The sequence below is a fragment of the Pristis pectinata genome, chromosome 4 (genome assembly GCF_009764475.1).
Source record: "Pristis pectinata isolate sPriPec2 chromosome 4, sPriPec2.1.pri, whole genome shotgun sequence".
Lineage (NCBI taxonomy): Eukaryota > Metazoa > Chordata > Chondrichthyes > Rhinopristiformes > Pristidae > Pristis > Pristis pectinata.
Genome location: NC_067408.1, coordinates 2,776,264 through 2,792,144, shown reverse-complemented (window position 1 = coordinate 2,792,144; position 15,881 = coordinate 2,776,264). Strand labels below are relative to the sequence as shown.

Genomic DNA, 15,881 nt, shown 5'->3' with positions numbered 1-15,881 from the left:
ACAGCTTTACTGCTGATATCAGCACGAGCCAGCCTTCTCGGGCTGTACAGCCCATTGACAACAGTTCCCCAATCCTCTCCATGGTTCCCAGGTTTAAAACCAGAGGATGTTATCAGCGGTGGTGAAGAGCAGCCCCTGGGTCTGGGAGGAGACAGTGAACGAGGCTCAAGTTACCTACTTATCTTGCTGCTGAGGATTAGTCACTGCAGTCCTTACTAATTAGTTCTTGGTTCTGGCCTCGTGAGACTTGGTGGAAACTTGGAATATAAACACCGCCAGTGCCTGGTTTGCATTTCAGACCTTGTCAGACATCCTGTGGAGGAGTGGGCAGCCTGATCAAAGAGGGTTAACCCAAATGGGGGGGACGGTCAACATTGATGCTTCCTGTTATTGCCTTGTGTCCAGCGTTAACCTCCACAGACTGTTGCTCACTCACTCAGTGAAAGAGGCATCAGCCAACTCGCTACCATCAGACAGCCCCTCATTCAACCTTACCCTCTCACTATCCTCAAGCCCTACCTGACTGCCCAGGCGAGAGGGCCTGAGTTATGGGAAGAGGTTGGCCAGGCTAGGCCTTTATTCCTTGGAACGTAGGAGAATGAGGGGCGACCTTATAGAAGTGTTTAAAATTACAAGAGGCACAGACAAGGTGGACGGTAACAGTCTTTTCCCCAGGGTAGGGGAGTCCAAAACTAGGGAGCATAGGTTTAGGGTGAGAGGGGAAAGATTCAAAGGGGACCTGAGGGGCAACTTTTTCATGCAGAGGGTGGTGAGTATATGGAACGAGCTGCCAGAGGCAAATGCAACACTAGCATTTAAGAAGCACTTGGATAGGTAAATGGAGGGGTGGGGCTTGGAGGGATATGGGCCGAACGCAGGAGATTGGGTCCAGCTGGGTGGGCACCGTGGTCGGCATGGACTGGTTGGGCTGAAGGGCCTGTATCCGTGCGGTATTGCTCTATGGCTCTATGACTAACTGCACCAGTAGACACCCTCTACCTCCCTTCTGCTCATTGGAAGATGCTTCTCCTTGTGATATTGCCACTGATTTGTTTTAGAACAAGGGGCGAACTTATTGAAACATACAAGATGTGACGGGGGTGTAGCAGGGTAGGTGTTGATATGTTTCCACTAGTGGGAGAGTCTCGAAGCAGGGGGCACCATCACAAGATTGGGGGGTGCAGTTATCTAAAACTGAGGGGTGTTGGACTTCCTTCTCTCAGAGGGTGGCGAGTCTCTGGACTTCTCTGTCCCTGAGGATGGGGAGGGTAGAGAAACATTTGAAAAATTGAGGAATACGGGGCCACAGGGAACTGGGGCAGAAGCAGAGCTGAGGCCTGGGACAGATCAGTCATGATCATACTCAATGGCAGGGCAGGCTTGAGGGGCCCAGTGACCTACTCCCGCTCCTATTTACTTGTGTTCGGGCGTGTGTGTGTGTGCATGACTGTGCATGTGTATGTGTGTGTGTGTGTGTGTGTGTGTGTGTGTGTGTGTGCCTGTGTGTGTGCCTGTGTGTGTGTGTGTGTGTGTTACATTCTAGTGTCTATGGTAGCAAACAATGTGCTGGAGGAACTCAGCGGGTCGAGCAGCATCTGTGGGGGGGGGGGGGGGGGAAGGAACTGTCAACGTTTTGGGTTGAAACCCTGCATCAGGACTGAGGGTGGGGGCGGGGGGTGGACAGGAGACGGCCGGTATAGAGAGAAGGGGAGGGGTGAGACGGGAGTCCGAGGCAATGGGTGGACTGAGGAGGAGTGTAAGATGACAGGCGGTAGTGCCCGGTAGGGGAGGGGAGCAGGGGTGGAGTCAGGATACAGTGGCAGGTGGATGAGAGATGGAGGCAGAAAGAAAGAAAGAGAGAGAGAGAGAGAGAGAGAGAGAGAGAGAGAGAGAGAGAGAGAGAGAGAGAGAGAGAGAGAGAGAGAGAGAGAGAGAGAGAGAGAGAGAGAGAGAGAGAGAGAGAGTCCAACCTCATCCACTGCATTCAGTGGCCTCCTCTACGTAGATGAGACCAAACACAGACTGGGTGACCATTGTGCAGCACACCCACACTCAGTCCACAACGGCCATCCCAGGCTTCCAGCTGCAGACCACTTCAACCCCCCCCCCTCCCCATTCCCACACTGTCCTCAGCCTCCTCCACAGCCAATACTTTTCCCCAGGGCAGCAATGACCAATACCAGAGGTCACCCGTTTAGGGTGCGTGGAGGAAAGTTCAGGGGGATGTCAGAGGTGGAACGCACTGCCGGGGGTGGGGGTAGGGGCTGATACGATGGGGTCATTTAAGAGACTATTAGACAGGCACATGGACGAAAGAAAAATAGAGGGTTATGGGAGGTGAAGTAGAGAGGGGGATAGATTGAATGGGGATAGGGTTTATATCGGTCAGCAAAACATTGTGGGCTGAAGGGCCTGTACTGTGCTATTCTGTTCTATGTCCTATGTTAAATATCTTTTGAATGTTGTTATTGTACCTGCCTCAACCACTTTCTCTGGCAGCTTGTGCCATTTACGCACCACCCTCTGCGTGAAGAAGTTGCCCCTCAGGTCCCTTTTAAATCTGCCCCCACAACCTCTGCCGGCAGTGTGTTCCACGCACCCACCACTATCTGTGTAAAAAACTTACCCCTGACATCCCCCTTATACCTTCCTCCAACCACCTTAAAATTATACCCCCTCGTGTTAGCCATTGTCGCCCTGGGAAAAAGTCTCTGACTGTCCACTCGATCTATGCCTCTTATCATCTTGTACACCTCTATCAAGTCACCTCTCATCCTCCTTCTCTCCCTTTTAAATCCTCTCACCCTAAACCTATGTGCTCTAGTTTTTAGTTCCCCACGTCTGGGAAAAAGACTGTGCATTCACCCTGTCTATGCCCCTCATGATTTTATACACCTCTATAAGATCACCCCTCAGTCTCCTACGCTCCAATGAATAAAGTCCCAACCTGCCCAACCTCTCTCCATATCTCAGTCCCTCGAGTCCCGGCAACATAGAACACATAACATCACAGCACAATACAGGCCCTTCGGCCCACAATGTTGAGCCAACATTTTATCCTGCTCTGAAGATCTATCTAACCCTTCCCTCCCACATCGCCCTCCATTTCTCTGTCATTCATGTGCTTATCTAAGAGTCTCTTAAATGTCCCTAATGTATCTGCCCCCACAACCTCTGCCAGCAGTGTGTTCCACACACCCACCACTCTCTGTATAAAAAAACTTACCCCTATACCTTCTTCCAATCACCTTAAAATTATGCCCCCTCGTAAATCTCCTCTGCACACTTTCCAGCTTAATGGCATCCTTCCTGTAGCAGGGTGCCCAAAACTGAACACAATATTCCAACAGCAACCTCACCAACGACTAGTATGACATCAGTGGAGACGGCTGTGCTGAAGTCTCTGGAGAAGGGCTGGACCCTGGAGCCCTCAGGAAGAGTGCCAGAGCTGAGATATGTGGATATTAAAAGGGGAAACTGAGGTGAGGGCCAAGGAGAATGGGGAGAGAGCAGGAAAGGGGGCTGAGGCCAAGATTGGATCAGACACAGTCTTACCGGATGGCAGAGCAGGCTTGATGGGGCGAATGGCCTCCTCCTGCTCCTGGAGAAGGGAACTACTGGAGTTTCTGGGACGAAAGAATGCAGCCTAAAAGTTCGAGCCAAACCCTCCAGCATTGAATTTGAAAACACCTCTGCATTCAGAGGACAGTGAGAACGACTGCGTTCCTTGCAGGGGTCAGTTAATATGGCACAGTCCTGCCATTCATCTCTGGATACCACGTACTTGGCTTGGCCCAGCTCCCAGCAGGCAAGGTTTACAGTTGCTGAGTGCCTGCAGTACACTGTGTCCTGTCAGACGTTGCCAGTGCTCCACAGAAAGTCCCTTGTCTGGGAGTTAGACACCGGTGTTTTGTTGGCAACACCTCCGCAAGCTTGCAGCAGCAAAACAGCCTGGAATACTTGGGGGGACTCAAGAGCAGGACAGAACTCAGAACTCAGCCCAAGACTCATTGCAGGAGGAGAAAGAGGGGGTTCAGAAGATGCGGGTGGCGGTGGTGGAATGAATTACAAAATTACAAAGTACAACAGACTCAGACCATTCAGCCCAACTCGTGCTGACCTCCATATTCCACACCAATGTTGGTACCAAAACAGCGACAGGTTCTGATTATGAAGTTCCATTACTGAGAAGCTCCATCAGATAAAATTTGACACCAGGAAGTATCCCAATTTGGTGACACTGTGGTTAAGTTAACCAAAAGGCTCATTTTCACGGCACTTATACCCTGTGTATGTATGCCTTTGGCAATAAACTTTAACTTTAACAAAGATAGAGTCGGGGTTCCATAGCACGGAAACAGGCCTTTCAAATTCAAGTTTAAGTTTATTGTCATGGGCACAGATACCCAGGGTATAAATACCATGAAAACCAGCTTCTTGCAGCAGCAGCAAACGTGACTTAACATATGGACTCTGTCTACGCTTCGTGCTGCCTCGGTAAAGCAGCCAGCATAATCAAAGACCCCTCCCACCCCGGACATTCTCTCTTCTCTCCTCTCCCATCGGGCAGAAGATACAAAAGTCTGAAAGCACGTACCACCAGGCTCAAGGACAGCTTCTATCCCGCTGTTATAAGACTATTGAATGGTTCCCTAGTACAATAAGATGGACTCTTGACCTCACAATCTACCTCGCTATGACCTTGCACCTTATTGTCTGCCTGCACTGCACTTTCTCTGTAACTGTAACACTTTATTCTGCATTCTGTTATTGTTTTTACCCTGTACTACCTCAATGCACTGCGTAATGAATTGACCTGGACGGTCGGTATGCAGGACAAGTTTTTCACTGTACCTCAGTACAAGTGACAATAATAAACCAATTCCAATTCCAACCTGCACGTCTTTGGGTCTCGAGGTGTGAGCCCAAATCTGAGTTCAATTTATATAAATAAATTGGGAATTAAGAAGCTGGCATCACTCATAGTTACCATGCAATTCCTGGATTGTCCCAAGGTCCACATGGATCACATCTTCAACATTCTGCAGGGAAGCAAATCTGTCTGGTCTGGTCTCCACGTGACTGCCCTCTGAAATGCCCCAACATGGTTGGCACATGGCTGCCCTCTGAAATGCCCCAACAGGCCAATGAGTTCAGGAGCAGCTGGGGATGGAACAAGAACCGCCTACACCCATAAAGGAGTGAATTAAGACATGGATGAGTAAACACAGGTAGTTTTAGCAGAAGATTTAGAACATAGAACATTTAAGAGACCCTTAGATAGACACATGACTGATAGAGAAATGGAGGGCTATGTGGGAGGGAAGGGTTAGATAGATCTTAGAGCAAGATAAAATGTCGGCACAACATCATGGGCTGAAGGGCCTGCACTGTGCTGTAATGTTCTATATTTAACAGTACAGTCCTGGTGCAGGATTTTGACCTGAAACCTCAACAGTTCCTTTCCTCCCACAGATACCACTCGACCCACTGAGTTCCTCCAGCAGACTGTCTGCTGCTACAGAACAGGCTCTTCAGCTCACCACATCTGTGCTGAAGGGGGATTCCAGAGCTGGGTGCTCAGAAACTGAAGCTGCCAATACTTTGCAACTTTACAAAACATTGGTGAGGCCACCCTGGGAGTACTGTGTGCAGTTCTGTCACCACACTGTTGGAAAGATGTGGTTCCGCTGGAGAGAGTGCAGAGGAGGTTCACCAGGGTGTTGCCTAGATCAGAGGACTTTAGTTATGGGGAGAGATCGGATAGACCGGGCTTGTTCTCCCTGGAGCAAAGGAGGCTGAGGGGTGACCTGATGGAAGTGCATAAGATTAGGAGAGGCACCTATACGGTAGATAGTCAGAATCCTTTTTCCCAGGGTGAAAATGTCAAATACTAGAGGGCTTAGGTTTAAGGAGAGAGGGGGAAAGTTTAAAGGAGATTTATGAGGCAAGACCTCAAGGGTAGTAATTTCTGGATTGCTGCCTGTGCCACGTGCCAGTGAGGGTAAGAATAGGTCGATCTGGCAGATGAATGTGTGGCTGAGGAGCTGGTGCTGGGGCAGGGTTTCAGATTTGTGGATCATTGGGATTTCTTCTGGGGAAGGTACGACCTGTACAAAAGGGACGGGTTACACCTGAACTAGAGGGGGACTGATATTCTTGTGGGCAGGTTTGCTAGAGCTGTTGTGGAGGGTTTAAACTAGTTTGGCAGGGGGATGGAAACCAGAGTGATAGGTCAGAGGTTGGGTCAGTTGGTGTACAGGTTGATGTAGCATGTACAGAGACTGTGAGGAAGGATAGGCAGTTGAAAGGGCAAAATTGCAGTCAGTTGGATGGGCTGAATTGTGTCTACTTTAATGCGAGAAGTATCAGGAACAAGGCTGATGAACTTAAGAGCATTAGTAAGTACATAGAACTATGACGTGGTGGCCATTACGGAGACTTGGCTGTCACAAGGGCAGGAATGGTTCCTGGATATTCCAGGGTTTAAACGTTTCAAAAGGGACAGGGACGTAGGTAAAAGAGGTGGGGGAGTGGCTTTGCTGATCAGGGGCAGTGTCACAGCTGTAGAAGGGGAGGATGTCCTGGAGGGATCGTCCACTGACTCAGTGTGGGTGGAAGTCAGAAACAGGAAGGGAGCGATCACTCTATTGGGAGTATTCTACAGACCACCCCCCAATAGCAGTAGAGACACTGAGGAGAAGATCGGGAGGCAGATTTCTGGGAGATGCAAAAATAACAGTGTTGTCGTCATGGGTGATTTCAACTTCCCTAATATTGATTGGCACCTCCTTAGTGTAAAGGGGATAGATGGGGCAGAGTTTGAGAGTTTGTTAGGTGTGTCCAGGAAGGATCCCTGACACAGTATGTGGACAGGCCAACTAGAGGAGAGGCCATACTGGACCTGGTGCTAGGCAATGAGCCTGATCAGGTTTCAGATCTCTCTGTGGGAGAGCTTTTTGGAGATGGTGACCTTGACCTTTACCAAAACCTTGGAGAGGGATAGGAGTACACGAAATGGGAAAGTATTTAACTGGGGGAGGGGGAATTATGATGCTATTTGGGAGGATCTTGGAAACATAAATTGGGAACAGATGTTCTTGAGGAAATGTGGAGGTTGTTTAGGGAGTACTTGCATGGGGCTCTGGATAGGTTTGTCCCATTGAGGCAGGGTAAGGATGGTAGAGTGAAGGAACCATTGTTGACACAAGATGTAAAATATCTTGTCAAGAGGAAGAAAGAAGCTTACCTAAGGTTTAGAAAGCAAGGATCAGACAGGGCTCTGGAGAGTTACAAGGTGGCCAGGAGGGAGCTTAAGAATGGACTTAGGAGAGCTAGAAGGGGGCATGAGAAGGCCTTGGCAAGTAGGATTAAGGAAAACCCCAAGGCGTTCTACATGTATGTGAAGAATAGGAGGATGACTAGAGTGAGGGTAGGACCGATCAGGGATAAAAGAGGAAACATGTGCCTGGAGTTGGAAGAGGTAGGGGAGGTCCTTAATGAATACTTTGCTTCAGTATTCACCAGAGAGAGAGACCTTGATGTTTGTGAGGATGACGTACAACAGGCTGATATGCTGGAGTATGTCGACGTGAAGAAAGAGGATGTGCTGGAACTTTTGAAAAACATTAGGATGGATAAATCACCGGGGCCAGATGGGGTATATCCAAGGTTATTACGGAAAACTAGAGGAGAGATTGCTGCACCTTTGGCAATGACCTTTGCATCCTCACTGGCCACAGGAGTAGTGCCAGGTGATTGGAGGGTGGCAAATGTCATTCCTTTGTTCAAGAAAGGAAGTTAGGATAACCCTGGGAATTACAGACCAGTGAGTCTTACTTCAGTGGTGGGAAAATTACTGGAGAAGATGCTTAGAGACAGGATTTATGGGCATTTGGAGAAGCATAGGCTGATTAGGGACAGTCAGCATGGCTTTGTGAGGGGCAGGTCGTGCCTCATGAGCCTGACTGAATTCTTTGTGGATGTGATAAAGCACATTGATGAAGGCAGAGAAGTGTATGTGGTGTACATGGATTTTAGTAAGGCATTTGATAAGGTTCCTCATAGAAGGCTCATTCAGAAAGCCCAGAGGCGTGGGATCCAGGGAAACTTAGCTGTGTGGATTCAGAATTGGCTCGCTCATAGAAGACAGAGGGTGGTGGTAGATGGAGCATATTCTGCCTGGAGGTCGGCAACCAGTGGTGTTCCGCAGGGATCTGTTCTGGGACCCCTGCTCTTTCTGATTTTTATAAATGACTTGGATGAGGAAGTGGAAGAGTTGGTTATTAAGTTTGCTGTTGACACGGAGGTTGATGGTGTTGTGGATAGTGTAGAAGGTTACTGTAGATTACAACAGGATATTGATAGAATGCAGAGCTGGGCTGAGAAGTGGCAGATGGAGTTCAACCCTGAAAAGTACAAAGATTGAACTTGAAGGCAGAATACAAGGTTAATGGCAGGACATTTAGCAGTGTGGAGGAACAGAGGGATCTTGGGGTCCACGTCCATAGATCCCTCAAGGTTGCCGTGCAGGTTGATGGGGTTGTTAAGAAGGCATATGGTGTGTTGGCCTTCATTAGTTGGGGTATTGAGTTTGAGAGCAGCGAGGTGATGTTGCAGCTCTATAGAACTCTGGTTAGACCACACTTGGAGTATTGTGTTCAGTTCTGGTCACCTCATTATAGGAAGGATGTGGAAGCTTTAGAGAGGGTGCAGAGGAGTTTTACCAGGATGTTGCCTGGATTGGAGAGCATGTCTTATGAGGATAGGTTGAGCGAGCTCGGGCTTTTCTCTTTGGAGAGAAGGAGGATGAGAGGTGACTTGATAGAGGTGAACAAGATGATAAGAGGCATAGATCGAGCGGACAGTCAGAGACTTTTTCCCAGGGTGAAAATGGCTAACATGAGGGGGCATAATTTTAAGGTGATTGGAGGAAGGTATAGGGGGGATGACAGAGGTAAGTTTTTTAAACAGAGTGGTGGGTTCAAGGAACACACTGCCGGCAGAGGTTGTGGGGGCAGATACATTAGGGACATTTAAGAGACTCTTAGATAAGCACATGAATGACAGAGAAATGGAGGGCTTTGTGGAAGGGACAGGTTAGATAGATCTTAGAGCCCGATAAAATGTAGGCACAAGATCGTGGGCCAAAGGGCCTGTACTGTGCTGTAATGTTCTATGCTCTAAGTTTTTTTACGCAGAGGGCAGTGGGTGCCTGGAACAGACTGCCGGGGTGGGGGTGGAAGCAGATACGATAGAGGTGTTTAAGAGGCATTTAGACAGACACATGAACAGGCAGGGAGTGGAGGGAGATGGACCATGTGCAGGCAGAAGGAATTAGCTTAACTTGGCATCATGGTCGGCACAGACATGGTGGTCTGAAGGGCCTGTTCTCGTGCTGTACTGTTCTATGTTCTTAAGATTTATTTCAAAGTTTCCTCAAAGGAGTCTTTCTCTCCTCAATCTCAAATCTGTCCTTTCCCAGTGCTCTGAATCCTGGTGTCTGCAATTCCCACACTGTTGTCCAGCGACTGAAGGTCTTGAGTTTAAGTCCCACTCCGGAATCACGAGCACACAATCCCAGGGCTGACGTTCCCGGTGAGATGTGGGGTTGGTTCACCATTGGAAGGTCTTTCCACTGAGACACTAGGTGGGTGACACTACTTCAGAGAAAGGCCGGGGTGGCCCAGTCAACAGATGATTGACAGCTTCAAGGTCCTGGACATGCATTTCACCAGTAACAACACCTGGTCCCTCCACACTGATGCAGTGATCAGGAAAGCACATTGGTGTAGCTACTTTCTTAGGCGTCTGAGAAGATTCGGCTTGTCCGCAAGGATTCTCTCAAACTTCTACAGATGAAAGTATCCTGACAGGCTGTATCCCAGCCTGGTATGGCAACAGCTCTACTCTGGACCAACAGAACCTGCAGAGAGGGGTAAACACTGCCCAGTCCATCACAGGCTTGTCACTTCCTTCCACACAGTCCGTCTTCACTGTGTGTTGCTTTGGGAAGACCAACAGCATCATCAAGGATGCCTGTCACTCTGGCCATTCCCTCTTCTCTCTTCTCCCTTCTGGGAAAAGATACAGGAGCTTCAAAGTCCAGACATGCAGACTCAAGAACAGCTTCTTCCCCACTGCTGTCAGACTCCTGAACCAGTCACCTCTCTCACATCCCCTTCCCGTGGTGAACATAGAACATAGAACATAGAACAGTACAGCACAGTACAGGCCCTTCAGCCCACAATGTTGTGCCAACCTATATAAAACTACTCCTTGAGCAATCTAACCCTTCCCTCCTACACAGCCCATAACCCTCCATTTTTCTTACATCCATGTGCCTGTCTAAGAGTCTTTTAAATGTCCCTATTGTATCAGCCTCTACCACCACCCCCGGCAGTGTGTTCCAGGCACCCACCGCTCTCTGTGTGAAAGATCTACCTCTGACATCTCCCCTAAACTTTCCTCGTCTGACCAACTGATGTCCTCTGGTATTGGCCTTTGCCGCCCTGGGGAAAAGGTGCTGGCTGTCCACTCTGTCTATGTTCCTCATAATCTTATACACCTCTATCAAGTCGCCTCTCGTCCTGCATCGCTCCAAAGAGAAAAGCCCTAGCTCGCTCAACCTTTCCTTTCCTCATGAGATATGTGGTGTGGAAATGTCCTCGAACCCTTAACTCTACCTCTTTTGCTATTGTCACTTTAGCATTTCTTTTGCACTACTTCAGACTGCACTGCAGTCTCTGCTCTGTTCTGCTGTTTTGCACCCGTCGCTGTAGTTATTGCTGTATTTATTATACCACGTACACTGTTTACTCTGCGAGCGCACGAGCAAAGAATTTAATCGCACCTTGGTGTATTTGACAATAAACTCATCTAATCTAATCCAGGGATGGTCTTCGAACGGTCCTGTCCAATGAAGGTCCACCAATCCAGATCAAAATGTAGACAAGGATCAGAAGCTGGACTTGGAGCAGGCCGTTCACCCCTCATGCTTTCTCCACCCCTCAGCAGGATCACACAGCCCACCTCCTCCCTCCTGCACCAACTCCACAATCCCTCAATTCCCTCACTACCTGAAACAAAACCACTGATCCCTAAAAATCTGGTCATTATCCGCTTGTTATATTGGGATCTTGCTGTGCCAAAATTGCCTGCCCCATATCTTCCTTTACACATCAACCACGCTGCAAGGGGACTTCACCTGGACTTTGTAAATTATCCATCACTAAGGGGCAAAAGAATTGCAGGGGAGTTGCCCGGCATGTGAGAGAGAATAAGTTGCAGGGCCTCAGGGAAATAGGGAGAGGGGGGAATGGGACTGATGGGAGCTGGCATGGATCCAATGGGCTGAACAGCCTCCCTCTGTGCTGTAGGAGAGGTAGGGAATGTTGGGGAAGGGGCTGGGACAACTTTCCTTTCCCCTTTTGGGACCTTGGTCCAAATCCAGCCAACTGAAAGTGCAAAGAACACACAAACAGCTGGAGGAACTCAGTGGGTCAGGCGGCATCTGTGGAGGGAGAGGGATGGTCAACGTTTCGGGTTGAGACCCTGCATCAGGACTCAGCGGGTTGGGCAGCGTCTGTGGAGGGAGAGGGATGGTCAACATTTCAGGTCGAGACCCTGCATCAGGACTCAGCGGGTCGGGCAGAATCTGTGGAGGGAGAGGGATGGTCAACATTTCGGGTCGAGACCCTGCATCAGGACTCAGCGGGTCGGGCAGCATCTGTGGGAAGAGAAAAGGAGCTAAAGTCTGTCTTCGTCAGAACTTTCTTTAACCTGAAAGTTCACCCTGTTTCTCTTCTCACAGATGCTGCCTGACCTGCTGAGTGTTTCCAGCGTTGTCTGTTTTGATTTTAGATTTCCAGCATCTGCAGATTTTTTTGATTTTCACTAAGAGTGCAGACTGTTCTGTAAACACACCCCCGGGCTGGGACGGTTTTATTGCTGCTTTTCATTAACCTTGTGGGCTTCTCCAACTTATAATTTTCCACACATTCCTGGTTCCTGTTTGCATCTCCGGTCTGTCTTCTGAAATGTAAAAACTTTGGCAAACCTTCCACTCCCAGTTCCACCTGTCACTTACAAGCCGCACAGGGCCATCGGAGTGAGTCGAAAAGTCGAGTTTATTGTCACATGTATGTACAGGCGCAATGAAAAACTTACTTGCAGCAGCATCACAGGCACAGAGCATCAGATAAGCAGCATTCACAAGAAAAACATGAATTAAACATAAATTATACACAATTTTTACAAGAAAGAACAAAATTAGAACAAAAGAAAACAAAACCTATTTTAGTGCAAAGTGGTCATAGTGTTGCTGTACTGAGGTAGTGATTAAGGTTGTGCCGGTTGGTTCAAGAACCGAATGGTTGAAGGGAAGTAGCTGTTCCTGAACCTGGTGGTGTGGGACTTCAGGCTTCTGTACCTCCTGCCCGATGGGAGCTGTGAGAAGATGGCACGGCCCGGATGGTGGGGATCTTTGATGGATGTTGCCTTCTTGAGGCAGCGCCTCCTATAGATGGTGGGGAGGGATGTGCCCGTGACGTATTGGGCAGAGTCCACCACTCTCCCACGTTCGAATTGTGGAACCAGACCGTGATGTAACCAGTCAGGATACTTTCAACAGTACATCTGCAGAAGTTTGTTAGAGTGTTCGGTGACATGCTGAATCTCATTAACCTCCTACGAAAATAAAGACTCTGGCAAGCTTTACTTGCGATTGCATCAATGTGCTGGGCCCAGGACAGTTCGTCCGATATGTTAACACCCAGGAATTTAAAGCCATTGACTCCTTCCACCGCCGATCCCCCAGTGTAGACTGGTGCATGTTCACACTCCTTCCCCTTCCCAAACAAAGGGTTAAATTAAAAGGACAAGTTGTTATTGGGGAATTAGTAGCCAATTATAAACCTGAGGGATAATCTAATGAAGGAGCCTAAATAGACAAATTGGAGGTGACGTATCTTGGTCAGACGATAAGGTGGAGAGATATGACATGTGGTTTGCAAAGCATGTTCAGGAACAGGGAGTCAAGTCGCTGGTGAGATCATACTTGGAGTGTGAGTGCAGTTCTGGTCGCCCAGCTACAGGAAGGATGTCATTAAGCTCGAAAGTGTGCAGAAAAGATTCGCCAGGATGTTACCAGTACTAGAGGGCTTGGGTTATAAGGAGAGGCTGGACAGGCTGGGACTGTTTTCCCTGGAGTGAAGGAGGCTGAGGGGTGACCTTATAGACGTTTATAAAATCATGCGGGACATAGATAAGGTGGATGGTCACGGTCGTTTTTCCAGGATAGGGGAGTCCAAATGGAGACACAAGAGACTGCAGGTGCTGGGATCTGGAGCAACACACGAGACACTGGAGGACCTCAATGGGTCAGGCAGCATCTGTGGGGAGAAATGGACAGTTGATGTATAAACTAGAGGGTATAGGTTTAAGGTGAGAGGGGAAAGATTTAAAAGGGACCTGAGGGGCAACTTTTTCACCCTTAGTGCAGTGGGGATATGGAACGAGCTGCCAGAGGAAGTGGTTGAGGCAGGTGTAGTTACAAGTTTTGAATGATGTTTGGACAGGTACCTGGATAGGAAAGGTTTAGAAGAGACATGGGCCAAACGCAAGCAAGTGGGACGAGCTCAGGTGGAAAACTTGGTCAGCATGGACGGTCCCTGAATTTAGTGGGATAGGTGACTAAGGTGGTAAGGTGCTGATGGGATTCTTGCCTTTATTGGTCGAGGCAGAGAACACAAGAGCAGGGAGGTTATACTGGACCGGAGTAATGGTGGTGAGGCCTCTGATGGAGCACTGTATGCAGTTCAGGTCACCACGACAGGCAGGGTGTGAGAGAACAGGAGAAGTGTGGAGGAAACCTACGAGGACTATGAGGAGAGATGGTTTAGTCTGGAGTCATGCGTTTTAAAATAAAGAAGTCTGAGGGGAGATAGATAGAGCATGGAAACAGGCCCTTCAGCCCAACAGGTCAGTGCTAGCCATCAACTGCCCACTTACTTCAATCCAATTCTTTATTCCCCCCACATTCCCATCAACTTGCCCCAGATTCTACCCCTCACCCACACACTGGGGGCAATTAACCCACTGACCCTGCATGTCTTTGGGATGTGGGAGGAAACCGGAGCACCTGGGGAAACCCAGACGGTCACAGGGAGAACATGCAAACTCCACACAGACAGCGCCAGAGGTGAGGATTGAAACTGGGTCTCTGAAGCTGTGAGGCGGCGGCTCTACCCGCTGTGCCATTGTGTTTGCTCCTGTCCAGTCTCTCCTCAGAACCAAACCACACTATCCCAGTCAACATCCTGGTGAATCTCCTCTGCACCCTCTCCAGTGCCAGCAGGACCTTCCTATAGTGTGGTGACCAGAACTCTGAGTGTGACCTTCTTTCTTGGCTCCATGCCATCCCAGGACGTTACAAGCACCGCTGCCACAGCCCTCCTCCTCTCTGCCTTGTTCTTGGGCTTAGTTAGTTGAGCTGCTTTGTGCTGTAGGTTACACATCAGGCAGAGTGCACTGGTGGAGACCGTCTCCTGTCTGTTAATGGATGGTTCTCACCTTGCAGGACCTTTGGAGAACTGTTGAGCATCCACACACCCTCCACACCCAGTCTAACCCAAGTAAGGCACACAATTAGATGGGAGCATGGAATGCATGAGCACTGAGGGAGCAGTGGTTCAAAAAGTGGCCCATCAGCACCTTCTCAAGGGCAATTCAGGATGGGCAGCTGGTTTTACCAATGGCAAAGCAGACTCGATGGGCCGAATGGCCTAATTCTGCTCCTATCTTATGGTCTTATTGTCTCCCTGAGCTTAACAAGCTTCCTTTGTTCTCCTTCCTAGTTCTGATGGAAGGTCTTCGACCTGGAACATTGACTCTGCTCCTCTCTCCACAGACACTGCCTGACCTGCTGAGTGTTCCCAGGGTTGTCTGTTTTAATTTCAGATTTGAACTCGACTGAGGTTTTCGAGGAGGTGACGAGGGTGATTGATGAAGGTAGAGCTGTGGATGTTGTCTACATGGATTTTAGTAGGGCGTTTGACTAGGTCCCTCATGGGAGGCTCATCCAGAAGATGCATGGGATCCACAGTAAGTTGGCCATTTGGCCAACTGGCGTACGGCACGCTTGCCTTTATTAGTCGAGGCACTGAGTTCAAGATTCAGGTTATGTTGCAGCTTTGTAAAACTCTGGTTAGGCTGTACCTGGAGTATTGGATTCAGTTCTGGCCACCCCACTATAGTAAGGATGTCAAGGTTTTGGAGAGGGTGCAGAAGAGGTTCACCAGGACGCTGCCTGGATTAGAGGGCATGCGCTATGAGGAGAGGTTGGACAAACTTGGGTTGTCCTCTCTAGAGTGGCGGAGGCTGAGGGGAGATCAGATGCAGGTTTATATGATTATGAGAGGCATACACAGAGTGGACAGCCAGTATCTTTTTCCCAGGGTTGAAATGTCTAATACCAGGGGGCATGCATTTACGGTGAGAGGGGGGTAAGTTCAAAGGAGATGTGTGGGGCGAGTTCTTACACAGAGATTGGTGGGTGCCTGGAATGCATTGCCATTGGTGGTAGTAGAGGCAGTTAGAATAGAGGCATTCAAGAGACTCTTAGATCGGTACATGAATGTGCAGAGGATGGAGGGATGTGGACATTGTGTAGGCAGAAGGGATTAGTTTAGTTAGGTGTTTAATTATTAGTTTAATTAGTTTGGCCCAACATTGTGGGCTGAAGGGCCTGTTCCTGTGCTGTACTGTTCTACGATCCACGTTCTATATTTCCAGCATCTACGTTTTTGTTTGATTTTCATCTCTGACCTGGAACATTAACTGCTTCTCTCTCCACAGATGCTGCCTGACCTGCTGAGTGTTTT

At 48.9% G+C, this 15,881-nt stretch overlaps 1 long non-coding RNA gene across 1 annotated transcript in view; it reads left to right on the top strand.

The window, feature by feature from the left end:
* Window positions 1-15,881, top strand: part of LOC127569315 (uncharacterized) — a 152,387-nt gene that overhangs the window by 20,622 nt on the left and 115,884 nt on the right. The gene's annotated exons all lie outside the window — the stretch shown is intronic.